We start from the raw sequence: 12052 nt of genomic DNA on the forward strand, positions 1-12052 counted from the left end.
TCAGTGAACCAGCATGTGGTATACATGGAAGCGAGAGGACCGAACGCATCCCTATTTTTTCTTGTGCTTCACGACGGCCATTTTGAACGTCGACCTAATATATTCGCCTCTCATTTTCTCCCTTCGCATCTGTAACTTTATATCAGCACGATGAAGTTCAATTGTCACACTGGTGGTCCTTTGTTCTCGACCAGCTCCAACTCTAATCGAGTCAGTTAGCGCCTGTACACTGCGAATACTAACGATTTCAGAGCGGATTAGTCATCGATCGGCAACAATGACCGATCCTCATCTATAACAGGTGGATGATGGAAATCGAAAGTTAATCGAATCAGATCTCATGCCGTGCACCAGCACTGTTTTGACAAACTGTACAGAGGTTTCTTAAGGTTTCCTCGTCATCATCTGCTATTACAGCTTTCTCTAGGAACACGATTGAATACCGACATCTACACTCTACTGATTTCAATAAATCCTGTTACAAATATGTTACAAAAATTGTTGTCCTAAATAATTTTATAGATGTCCTCTAAAAATGTCCTGTAAAGATATCCTTTAGTTTTAAAGATATATACAGAAACATTTTGTTTGAAGACCTCCTACAGCACAGCGCCGTAATTATAATGCATTATCACTATAAGATATAATACACGTGGAACATGTGTACTGAACGTATGCTATCTCGACCACAGTTTAATTAAACATTCGACGGTATTTATAGTAACGATAAGAGAGTTGATTAATTGAAATGGGGACCATAATGGAAAGTCGTAGCGTGACGGTTGTCGCGCGCGAGCGCAGCAACGCGACCGCGTACGGTTGTACGAGGCGTAGGAGCATCCTCGCGGTGAATTAATCATTTCAACAGCTGCTGTCGCATTAGCGACAGCGGATAAGACAAATGAACGTCGTAGAGCTTGTTAAGACGTAATCCGAGAGATGTGTCTGCGTCGTCTCCCGCTTCCAGCTTTGCCTTCGTCATCCTTCGTTGCCACCGTCACATCCGTCGTCTCATCCGGGATTAAACGCCTGTATATCGGGTCGCCATTTTCTTCCAAGATCCTTCTTTGTTTACACAGGATCTACGAACTATCTATGTATTGTTTTCTAGCTCGTTTTTAATTCCTTTCACGGGAACGATCGTGCTATTGAAAACATTGGAAGTCTGGTTTAAACCTTGAAGAGGACACTGTCATGCATCAGGAAGTGGGAAGATACAATCTTTTTCTTGCTGGCTGCGTTGAACATTGTCAAACGCAATGTCCTATCGTCGGTACCCACGGTCTGAGGGTGTCTGATGACAGATAGTGTCAACGTGGGTGCTATTGAACGGTGTTAACGCAAATCGTGCGGACACGAGATGATTTTCATCTCGGTTTCTTTTGTTACGACGAAAATCTACCCTGGTTGCAATATGGCCTTGCATTTTACTTTAGCGAACGTTGTCTGTGAAATGCTTTAATTTGAACGAGTTTTAATCATTGATCCATTTATGAAGACATCCATTGGTTTGATTCGAGCCTCCTTTTTTTCCATTTTAAGTAATTTTAATCAGCACGGTGGATGCATTAGAACGAAACTCCGTGAGTTACCTTGTCTGTATCTGGGTACACTTCGACTTTTCTGATACAAGCACGTAGCCAAAGGAGTTCTTCGATTCTACTTCGCTTTTGTCAGGCCGAGTATTGCGCCTCTCCATTTTGTCATCCCCTAGCGGGGTTTCAATGTTGTAACCATGGAGACGTCGCGTTTCCGCAAGGGGAACGTATAAAGGGTGTCGGGGCGTACGTAGGCAAGTATGGTGAGTCTGCCATTGTTAAAATTCGTCGCTGTGCTACATGTTCAATTTGATGATAATGAAAATACGATATAGTTGTAAGTAGGATGTGACTGACGTTTCTCCAAAGTCTCGTAACTCCGTTACATTTGAAATTTTATTTTCTTTATTCTTTGCTTATTTAAGTTTAAATAGCATAACCGCCTTCTATTTACCTTTTTGTCGAGATAAATGTTTAAATGTTGAATAGGTACTTGTGACATTTTTCAATGTCCTACGTTTGCTCGATGAAACTTGTTTCCTCAGAACGAACGTTCCTCGACAGATTCGTAATCACAGTACTTTCCGGTGTAATTTGCAAGTTTACGAGTGGAAGATGTCGCGGATAGAGAACTAAATGATTGACGAGAAAATTCGCACTCGAGCTCGTCAATCTTTCAGCGTTCCTCAGCGCGTCCTCGGTGTTAAATGGCCAATGAGTTTCATAGGAGCCATTAAGGGGTCCTTGATTCGTAATGAGACTCTCAAGGAGAATCTTACGATTATCCCCCATTAGGACAATAGAACGAGCAGTAGTAGTAAGCCAGTCTATCGGACGTTACGTTTGAAAAGTAGCCATTATTTTCTTACTAAAATTCAAATGCCTTGTTAAATTATTAATCTGTTCAATGTTTCCATTTTTCTTCGCATTATTTACACATGATAGACTTAATTTTTTATGTTCCCGTTTAAAAAGACGCGAGGATGTGCAGAGGGGCGGATGAAGGCAGTGAAAGGGAGGGAGGGAAAAAAAAATAATCGACACTTTCCAGGCGAAGAAACCATTTGTTAGTTCTGGGCCATGTCACGAACGCAATTAGTGAGTGATTCGTCAAGCACTGCGAAGTCCTCCACAGTAATAGCGAAGGGCTCTTCAACTCTGCTCGAGTACTCTTCCGGTAGCGACTGCATTTTGATTTGCGCTCCAATGTGCTTCCTTAAAGTGCAAGTTCGCTTTAATGCAAACCAACCGGCATTGCTTCAACGGTCATTTCTTTATCTCTTTCTCCTGTTTGTCCCTTTTCATGCAACGAACTGTGTAAAAATCTATATACAATCGTTTCATGCGTCACAAATATATCCAATTAATTACTGGGGAAGATGAAACAAATTTTAACGAATAAAATTAACGAGGAAAAGCAAGTACATAATCATTATCGTCTCATGAGTATGGTTTAGCAGCAACAGCGTTCATCCGACGGAAACTGTATCGACAAACTGTGCTGCCTCAATTTCAATTCATATTTCCATCTTTTACGGACAACTGCGAACTGTAATGTTCAATAGTTCTCTGATCGTTTCAAGATACCGATTTACTCGAATTACAAAATTTTTCAGTATAAGATTTTCGACGCTTCTCCATTTTAAGTAGCCGATACATGTCGAGACCCTGTTGAAAATAGAAACGATACAGAATATCAGAAACCGACGTGTTTTTGACCGCGTTGGGACAGAGGTGTTTTCAAGAAAAGATCCCGATCAGTCGTTGCGGCTGGCTGTTTACACGCGCGGGAAATGCGAGGACGATGGTTAAAAGGTTTCGGTGTAACCGGACTCCCATTAAAGCAACACCTTTTGTAGCGAGAAAACGGTATTGTGGAGACATTATTGTATGCGGCACGGAGCGCATTATAATTCATTGTGTTCTCATAGTGTGGACCGTTCTTTGGCGCCTAGTATAACACCTGGTAGGTGTAACGTTGCCGCCATTTTCTATTATAAGGATAATTTGATACATATCGCGAACAGGGTCGCACAATGCTTCCATCGGTATTCCCCTAAGTTCTGGGCGATAAATTTGTGGCGATATTTTCTGTAGGTAAACGGTGGTTGCTGTGATGATCTTGATCTAATTTCAATATTCTTAATAATTTACAAAAGCACAATTATAATTTTCGTTTTCTTTTTAATCGGTTGATGTATTTCTATCACGTTCGTTTTTAGGGCGAACTAGAGGTTTTTATGGTTAAATTAGAAAAATTGAAGCTTCACAAATGAGTCGCTTTTGGTCGTTTTTGTAAGTAGAAAACGGATTGAAGTTGAGAAATACATTAGCAGATATATCTAGTAATATAGATATCTGAAAGACGTATCGTACGTATGCCAGTTCCATATCCAGCCGGATTTTGGTCACGTAGAAACCCCGTAACGAAGTTACCCTAGAAGCTCCTTCTACAAGCGGACCATCGTATAACGTGTCTCGATTCCAAGAGCCCTGTGTACTCGAGAGCCCATAGAACCAAACTCAATATGGCGGAGTCAATTGGACGTTCCGTACTTTAGGGTTCTATCTCTTCTCTCCCTCTCTCTCTCTCTCTCTCTCTCTTTTTCCCCTTTCTCACCCCTTGGATTTCTGTTCCGAGCATCCGGGTCTCTGGCTTTCTCTCTTGCTTTCTTCCTCTCACGGTTGCGAACATAATGGAGACACAATCGACTTTGAAACACAATCGATAGTTACGGAGACCACCGAGAGAAAAATTCATGGCTCACTCGTCGACTTTGAATGGCATACACGCCATGCCACCCCCATGGTTCTACCAGTTTCCCTTACGATTCCGCTGTACAAGCATTAACAGTGCGCACGGAATCATGGGGTGCTCACCATTTTGTTTTCCTTACCAAAGTGGATAACGAATCTCGTCTGTCAAGCACGATTGTTATTCTGATAAGTAAATCAGCTTGTTACTATGAAACTTGTTAAAGGTAAGAAATTTTCTATGATGATAAAATGTTGCGAAAATAGTAGATAAGATTTCTTAAGAACAAAGTCGTTAACTGATGAGATTTCCAGTGTCTTCAGCTTGATAGTGAAAGGTTAAAGTATACAAAAATGTCTGGACGGTAGGAGATGTCGTGGGCGTCGAGTTAAAAACTCCGATCATCGGGTCGTATTGCCATGGCGACGAACGTAGACGTTATAGAGGTGCGGCGCTCATTTGTTTGTCATTTCCTCGCGGCGACTCGCGGAAACAAAGGACGAGGCACAAAGCACGAAACAAAAAGCAATCCGGCAGCGACGGGCGAGTAAGCGCGAGAACGGGGGTTGGTTAGGTTGATGGGGACACCGTTGTTGTTGACTGCCTAGGACAGAGGGATGAGGCGATCGAGTCGACCGCGACTGCTTGTGTAGCAGTCAGATGGGTAGGGAAATAGAGAAAGAGAGAGTGAAATACCGGGAATTACCTGTTCGCAAGAGAGCATTTCGTCGTCATTTTTATTTCATTTCCGCGGAAAACTTGCCGAGTGGCGGAACATCCTCTAGCGGATCCTTGCTGCGGCGAACCGATCTCGATTCCTCGCTCCTCGCCAGATTGAGGAAATGTTCAGGAATGTACATTTTCCTGATCTCGTAAGAGATTCAGAGATTTTCGTTTATATAAATATGGAAGTAGCGACCCGATCGTCAACACTTTCGTCTTGCGACATACTGGATGGTTTATTAAATCACGTCTCTTTTTCTTTTGAATCTGTCGGCGTAGAAAGTTTAAATTACCTGAGACTGGTAACATGTATCGAATTTCGCTCCATCTTCAATTATTTATTAAAGTTTATAGTTTTGATATTTATAAAAAAGGCATTGTTAATTATGGATTTGAAGTTAATTATACGGTTAACACCAGTGGTATCTGTGTTAAATTTTATGGTAAAACGTTTAAAATAATAATCTTTACCAGTCATCTTATTTATGCGTGCAATTATTGCGAAGACATATTGCTGCATGACAACGCAAGAGCCCACGAATATAAATACATGATTAAATATATGATATTCTGAGAATACTATGTTAAAGTTTCACGCTCACCAACCTTCATTCAACTTCATTCAAGAAAGGAAACGAACGTAGAGGTGTTGGTGAGTTTATGAATTCAGGGAACGGTAAGGTGTTGGTGATTTCGAAAGGTGGCAAGCAATTTAACGGTAACGATCGTACTGTATTATGACACGATGATCTGCATCGAGATTGTCGACAATGGCGATAATATCTGTCGCTAAGAACGAAGGTATTCTTGAAGGAAGAACGTCAATAATGACCTCGGCTGTCCGCGCGTCTCGTTAGCAACGATGACTCTTCGACTTTCAAGATCTTGAGGCAACGTTTCAGACCACTTCTTTTCGTCTCACGGTAGCCGAGTGTCGATTACACGCACCATGGATATAAATAAACCCACGTAGAAATTAGTTTATGGAGCGTTCCTTTCCCGTACCGTTCGGATTAGCCTTCAGCTTTTTCTCATTGCTGACAGGTACAGTTTTAAGTAGACGATTATGCAATGATTTCTACGTTAATTATATTTCGCGTTTCGTTTCCTTGGAGTGTAACAGAAGAGAAAAAAAAAAACGAAGAAGAAATTTAATTTTAATACGACCATTAAGTAATTATTTTTTGCGCGTCTTTTACTTTCCAAGCCATTACCGTTCCAGAGAGAGATCCGTAGACGTTCTCCTTTTTTCCCTTGCTGATGAGAGTTATTTAGAAAGAGAATTGTTTATTCTTCACCATCGACTTTTTTTATTAGTTTACGAGCTGTCGTTATGTGTACATTCAATTGGAAGATTTACGTTCGGCTTGTCAATTACACAATCGTCCTCGATCAAACTTTTAAGTCGTTGAAACTTTCTTTCCGTTGCATTTCCGCTCAGTTTGTTATACATCTGAAAGGTTATAGTAATTAGTGAAAACGTTACGTTTGTCTGTACTCGCAGCTTTCATTAACGAGAACGATTTTCTCTCTCATTGGACGGAGGAAAAGTACATCGCACAATTAAATAGTCACTCCAGCATTGTTCTGTACGAACGACCAATAAACAGGATCACAACTTCGCGTTACACGTTTGCGTGAAATTTTTAACGATGCAAGTGACAGTTTTGTTGCAATTAAACGCGTTGCATTTATTAAACGCGTCCTCTAAACGTTAATCTACTAAAAAAACTAAGAAAAAAAAAATCGAAATTTTTGTGACGATTAAAAAGCTTCAAGGAGAATAGAACGATTCCTTGTACCGTTTACCAATGCTTTGTCAGCCACGATAGCAAGTAATTAACAAGCATATTATCCAGGGTACACGAAGTGTTACAACCCCTATAATACTCGTTCACCCTCTCGTTCTCTTCCTCTTCGGATAAGCGAGCAGGAGACCCATTGACTTCGTTCATTGATTTTACGTCAATCTGCAGAGAGCACCCTTGTGGGGTCTCCGTGATGCATTTACCATACACGATAAGGGTGGCATGGGATGGGTTAGGGAACTGCTCGACACACCCTATGAAAGGGAAATAGAATAGAAATGACCCCCCACGGGATTCGCATTAGGGACACATGGCCAGGCGACAAAGCCCGATTTTCTGCCAACCCTCCAGGATCTTAGGCATGTATACGGTTACATAACGTTACGTGCTTGTCACCCTTGGATCGGAGGGGCTGGAACCGAGGGGTTGGAATATACCACGCGTAACCACCCCTTCAGGCTAGCAACGCCATTTTGAATGTTCACGATGAACACTGGACGGACATTTTTCTATTCAGGATCTCCTCGACCCTTCGTGGTCCGCTGGTACGGATTTTATCCGAGTCAAGATCTCTTGAAATACTTGGACTTACGTTCGAACGGTTAACCGTCCTTGCTGGTTCCCTTCTATCGCGATAAGATTGAAGGAAACTCGAGTTTTGTTTCTTCAGAAACATTGTGCCAGTTTAGCAGAGCTTTAACGACTGGTTTCATAAATCTTTTATTGGGTTAAAAATAAGAGTAACAAGTATATAGCCGAAGGTGGTATCTTCTTCGAACTGTCCAAGATCGCTCAGGAGGATCCACTTTCACGCGTGGAAGTGCTGAAACGACAGGATTGATCGTGGCAAATGGACTCGACGGAGCGTACCATGTAAACCGGAAGATTTGTCGATCCGTATCGTGATTCCATGGACACCTGTTGTGTCGCCAAGGATAGTTTTAGTTTCGCGTTATCGCGACCTGGCTGAGTGAGTTTTCGTGTAAACTCGACATATCGGAGCTGGCCGGAGGGGTGTTGGTGGAGCAAGAGGAGACAAAGGTTAATTTGGTACGAGCTGTAATCCGTCTCATCCGTCGGATGGAACAGCAGAACCCCAGGACGGATGACAGGAGCCTGGATTAGTGCCGTGTTCCGTCAAGGATTATATCGAGCGCGAAAAAAAGATTAATCGATGTTTCCACTCTTGCTGGTTGCCACGTACTTTTAATGAAGTCACCCCGTGGTCGTGTCGCGTTTGCGTAAAATACAAGGAAATCGCGTCGATGTTTACCAACAGGGAAGAGTTCACGGTGGATATTATTATAGGCAACGTCAACGATGCGTCCGTCAATTTGTTTTCATCAAAATTAACATTTTGGACCGTTGTAACGCGGGTATCTCTAAAATTAGCGGGGATATTCGATGGGTACCAGCAAGTGGAAGGTTATTCAGGATTATCACAATTTTCAAATCACGTGCTATTAATTATCCAATTAAAATATCATTTTTTCGTGTATCGATTAAATTTAAAAAATGGTAACCTTTCAATTATGAGACGTGTCATTTAATAAGATCGTTATAGCTTATAAAAATTTTGAAATTTCGCTCCATTACTCTTCAAGCATAAAAATTAATTCTTTGAATTTTTAAAAGAAAACAACTGCCAACTATTTTCTTGCTATTCCAATGAATCACCATTCAGACTCATCAAAACTCTTAAATTTTGCGCAGCCAATTATTCAACGAAAAAAAATGAATTGAATTTTTTGGGGGTGGCTATCGTATGCAGGAAGATAGCCACCTAAAGTATGAAATTTGGAAAATGGTCGCCTTCCGGCGGACTTCAATTAACGAGGTACAGTGGTAGCCACCGCCTCCTCCTCGATTTGCCTCGCCACGGGGTGGAAACGTGCCCTGGATCGCGATGTTACCATTGTTCGTCACGGTAACATTACGATACGCGTGTAACCATTGTGGGGCTGGGAAGTCGAGACTGGCGTGTTCGTCTCGTCGTTAATATAATGGCGAAAATGGTGAAACGGTCCGACATCACGTAGAGGTAATTCGGCACGCGTACACTCGTCTATCAAATTGATTTCCACACTCTGTGTCCTTACGGACACGTTTATTTCGTCACGTTTGCCGGACGCTGGCCAATGCGACGTCGCTGATAAATAATCGGAACATTCAACAATATTTTTTTCCTTGCCGTGAAAGAAGAAATTTTTTTATTACTAATTAGGAAAGTACCGATCGTATGCTTAATATGTCTGACTACTCACGTCCATATCTAGTGTGTCATTTAACGCGTTCAAAATAATAGACGTAGAAAATTTTTAGAAATGAGTAAGAAACAAAATTATACACCAGAGTCAAAATGACACAGGTAGACAGAACCCTTCGTCCTTTCAGTGTTAAAGTAACGTTTATAGTGATCAGAATAGAAGATAACGTACATTTTTCTACAAAAGTTAAAGAAACGGTAGCTGGAAGAGCCGAACAGGACGTGACAAGTCACTTTTCAAACAGTCCTCAAGTGTAAAGCCATAACGGAGCCCGTAGTTCCGGAGTCTAATTAACTCGCGTCAGCAGTCAATTGGAAATAAAATTATAGGTCTTCAAGAAACAAATGAAGACTATTAGTCAAATACTGGAGTATAAACAACAATAATGATTTCAAATTTGAGTAAATACGGAAGGCTAACAGCTTGTAGTGTTGTAAATACCTACATAAAGAATGGTCCCAGAAAACTTAAAAATGATTAATTTTCAAATTGAAGTTATTAAATAATACTTATGTTAGTAAAACCGTGTCGAATATTGAACTGGTACAAAAGTTTTCGTAACAGTTGAGATAACAGGGGACATGCTTAACAACCGATGAAAATCTTATCAATTCAAGGGATCATAGACGCTGCGGGTCACCCTGGAGTTGTCTGCTTAATTTATCGAGCGTGACAGTACAGACAGCACGAGGTTTGTGGTGGTGCACGGCACCGATGACGATGACGATAATAATAATAATGGTAGTCGTAATAATAAAGTCCACGGAGGGTACTCTTTGCGATTCGTATCCAGCGTGTGGTTATTCCAAAGGTCTACTTAGCATTCGGTGTCACGTAGAGCCCATGGTTTAATACATCAAAAAGTCCGGAATCCGTCGTCTCCCTCTCGGTCCTCCTTATCGTCGCGACACCCCCGGGGGGTTTCACGGTATTCATTTGTTCAGACTTGCAACCCTCTCGAGGCCGGTGCGTGCCTTTTGTTTTGGCCGACACGAATTCTGATTGGATCGTTCGTCGGGTTTTGCCGGCCATGGCAGCCTTTTCCCGGGCTAGGGTTATCGGGCCAATAGCCTCCTCGAGGGCGTTCCTGGGCGGGGATTCAAACGCGTCCTACATCTGTCGCTGTTGTCATCATTATTATTATCATCCTGCAACGTTGGAAGCACACCTTTACGAGTTTCCGGCCGAACCCGCACCGTTGGTAAAACCAGCTCCGCAACGTGTTGTTTGCGCTTTTTTACGACAGATGGCGTTACCGATGTGTTTCTGGTAATATTTTTAACGAAAGTTAACATATAATGAATAAACATAGATTATTAATTCTTGTATAGCGGAGAAGATTCTCTATCTGATACACAAATAATTTTTAAATAAATTGACATTTTAGTGAAATAAAAAAATTAATTTGTCTATGTTGAAACGTTTTCTCGAAAAATAATATTCTATTTCCATGTTCTGAATAAAGAGAAAAGATTATCATCTATTAAATGATTCTAGATAAAGATCTATTATTCATAAATTATTTTAAAAATATCTTGGATTATTATTCGTTGCCAAGTTTGAAGTGCACGAATAATAAAATTGTTAACTAAATGCATATAATATTAATTATAGTATTTATAATTAATTAACACTCTGAGAATATGAAATAATATTACTGTTTCAGTATTGTATAGTACTGTATAGGTTTCAGTGATGAATAGGAAACGGTCGCATCCAACGATATCAACAACACCGGTCTCATTAGTTTTTGCGGGTGTTTCGGATATCATGTTTACTTCGCCCTCTATGCCAGTCACGGAAAGGCACCGGTGCGCGAATACACGAGTCCTTCGAAAGTGCATAACTTCTACATCTTTCTCTTGAAAAGCGATGAAAATTCGTCGCGGATATTATTTACAGTATTCATAACTAATTAGTGCTATAACATTACTGTTTCGGTATTGTATAGTACTGTATATGTAGGTTACGTTGATGAATAGGAAACGGTCGCGTCCAACGATATCAACAATACCGGTTTTCATTTATTTTCGCGCTCGTTTCGGATATCATGTTCGCTTCGCCCTCTATGTCAGTCACGGAAGCACGCCGGTAGGTGAATACACGATTTCTTTGAAAGTGCGTAAATTTCATATCTTTCTGTTGAAAAGTAATGGAAATTCGTCGCGAATCATCGCGTTTGTTAATCCGCGTTACATAATAGTGTCGTGCGAGTAGATTCGGGTGTGTATTCACCAAGAAACTATTAGAACATTGATAAAAATTCGATTTTGGTTAATTGACGCTATCGTTATATTATGGTTAATGACGCAGATATCGCTTCTTGGGTACCTGTGTGGATCGTTTAGCAGCATCTAATTTCATTTCATAATTCATCGACGCCGAAGCTTCGATTTGCCTGTTGATCGTGGGAGCGTGTCGTCCTTAGCGGGTAAGTAAATTTTCTCATACATATATTAGCTGGCGACTGCAGCGCCATGTTAGAAAGCGCAGCCGAGCGAACTTCGGTACGATTCATCCTGTCAAAGGTCAGAGGTTTTAATATCCTGTGCCGGACACCCACTTGGTAGCGATAATTCGAATTAATAAGCGCAAATTGGCGTGCCGTTGTTAATGTAAGCGCATTTCGGGGCTAACTCGTTCCCTGAGCATAGGATATTTTAACCTCAACGAAATGGATTCTCGGAACGTATCGAAGCGACCGATCGTGACGGACAGCTTCCGTAGTCGTTGGAATCGCGTGTTCAGAAATTAATTTTCACCAGTCGGCCATATTGGAACCGAACATATTAACGCGTTGATTCGACTTTCAAATTGCCTACGACATGTAATTACATCAATAAGACAATTATGTGTTGCCTATCAAAATATTAAAATTTTTAATTTCATTTATTGATTAATGGCTGCGATGAAAAATAATTAATCGCGAAAGGTTGTGGTTGATTTAATGAGTCCGTAAAG

This window comes from Osmia lignaria, chromosome 15, assembly GCF_051020975.1.
Source record: "Osmia lignaria lignaria isolate PbOS001 chromosome 15, iyOsmLign1, whole genome shotgun sequence".
In the NCBI taxonomy this organism is placed as follows: domain Eukaryota; kingdom Metazoa; phylum Arthropoda; class Insecta; order Hymenoptera; family Megachilidae; genus Osmia; species Osmia lignaria.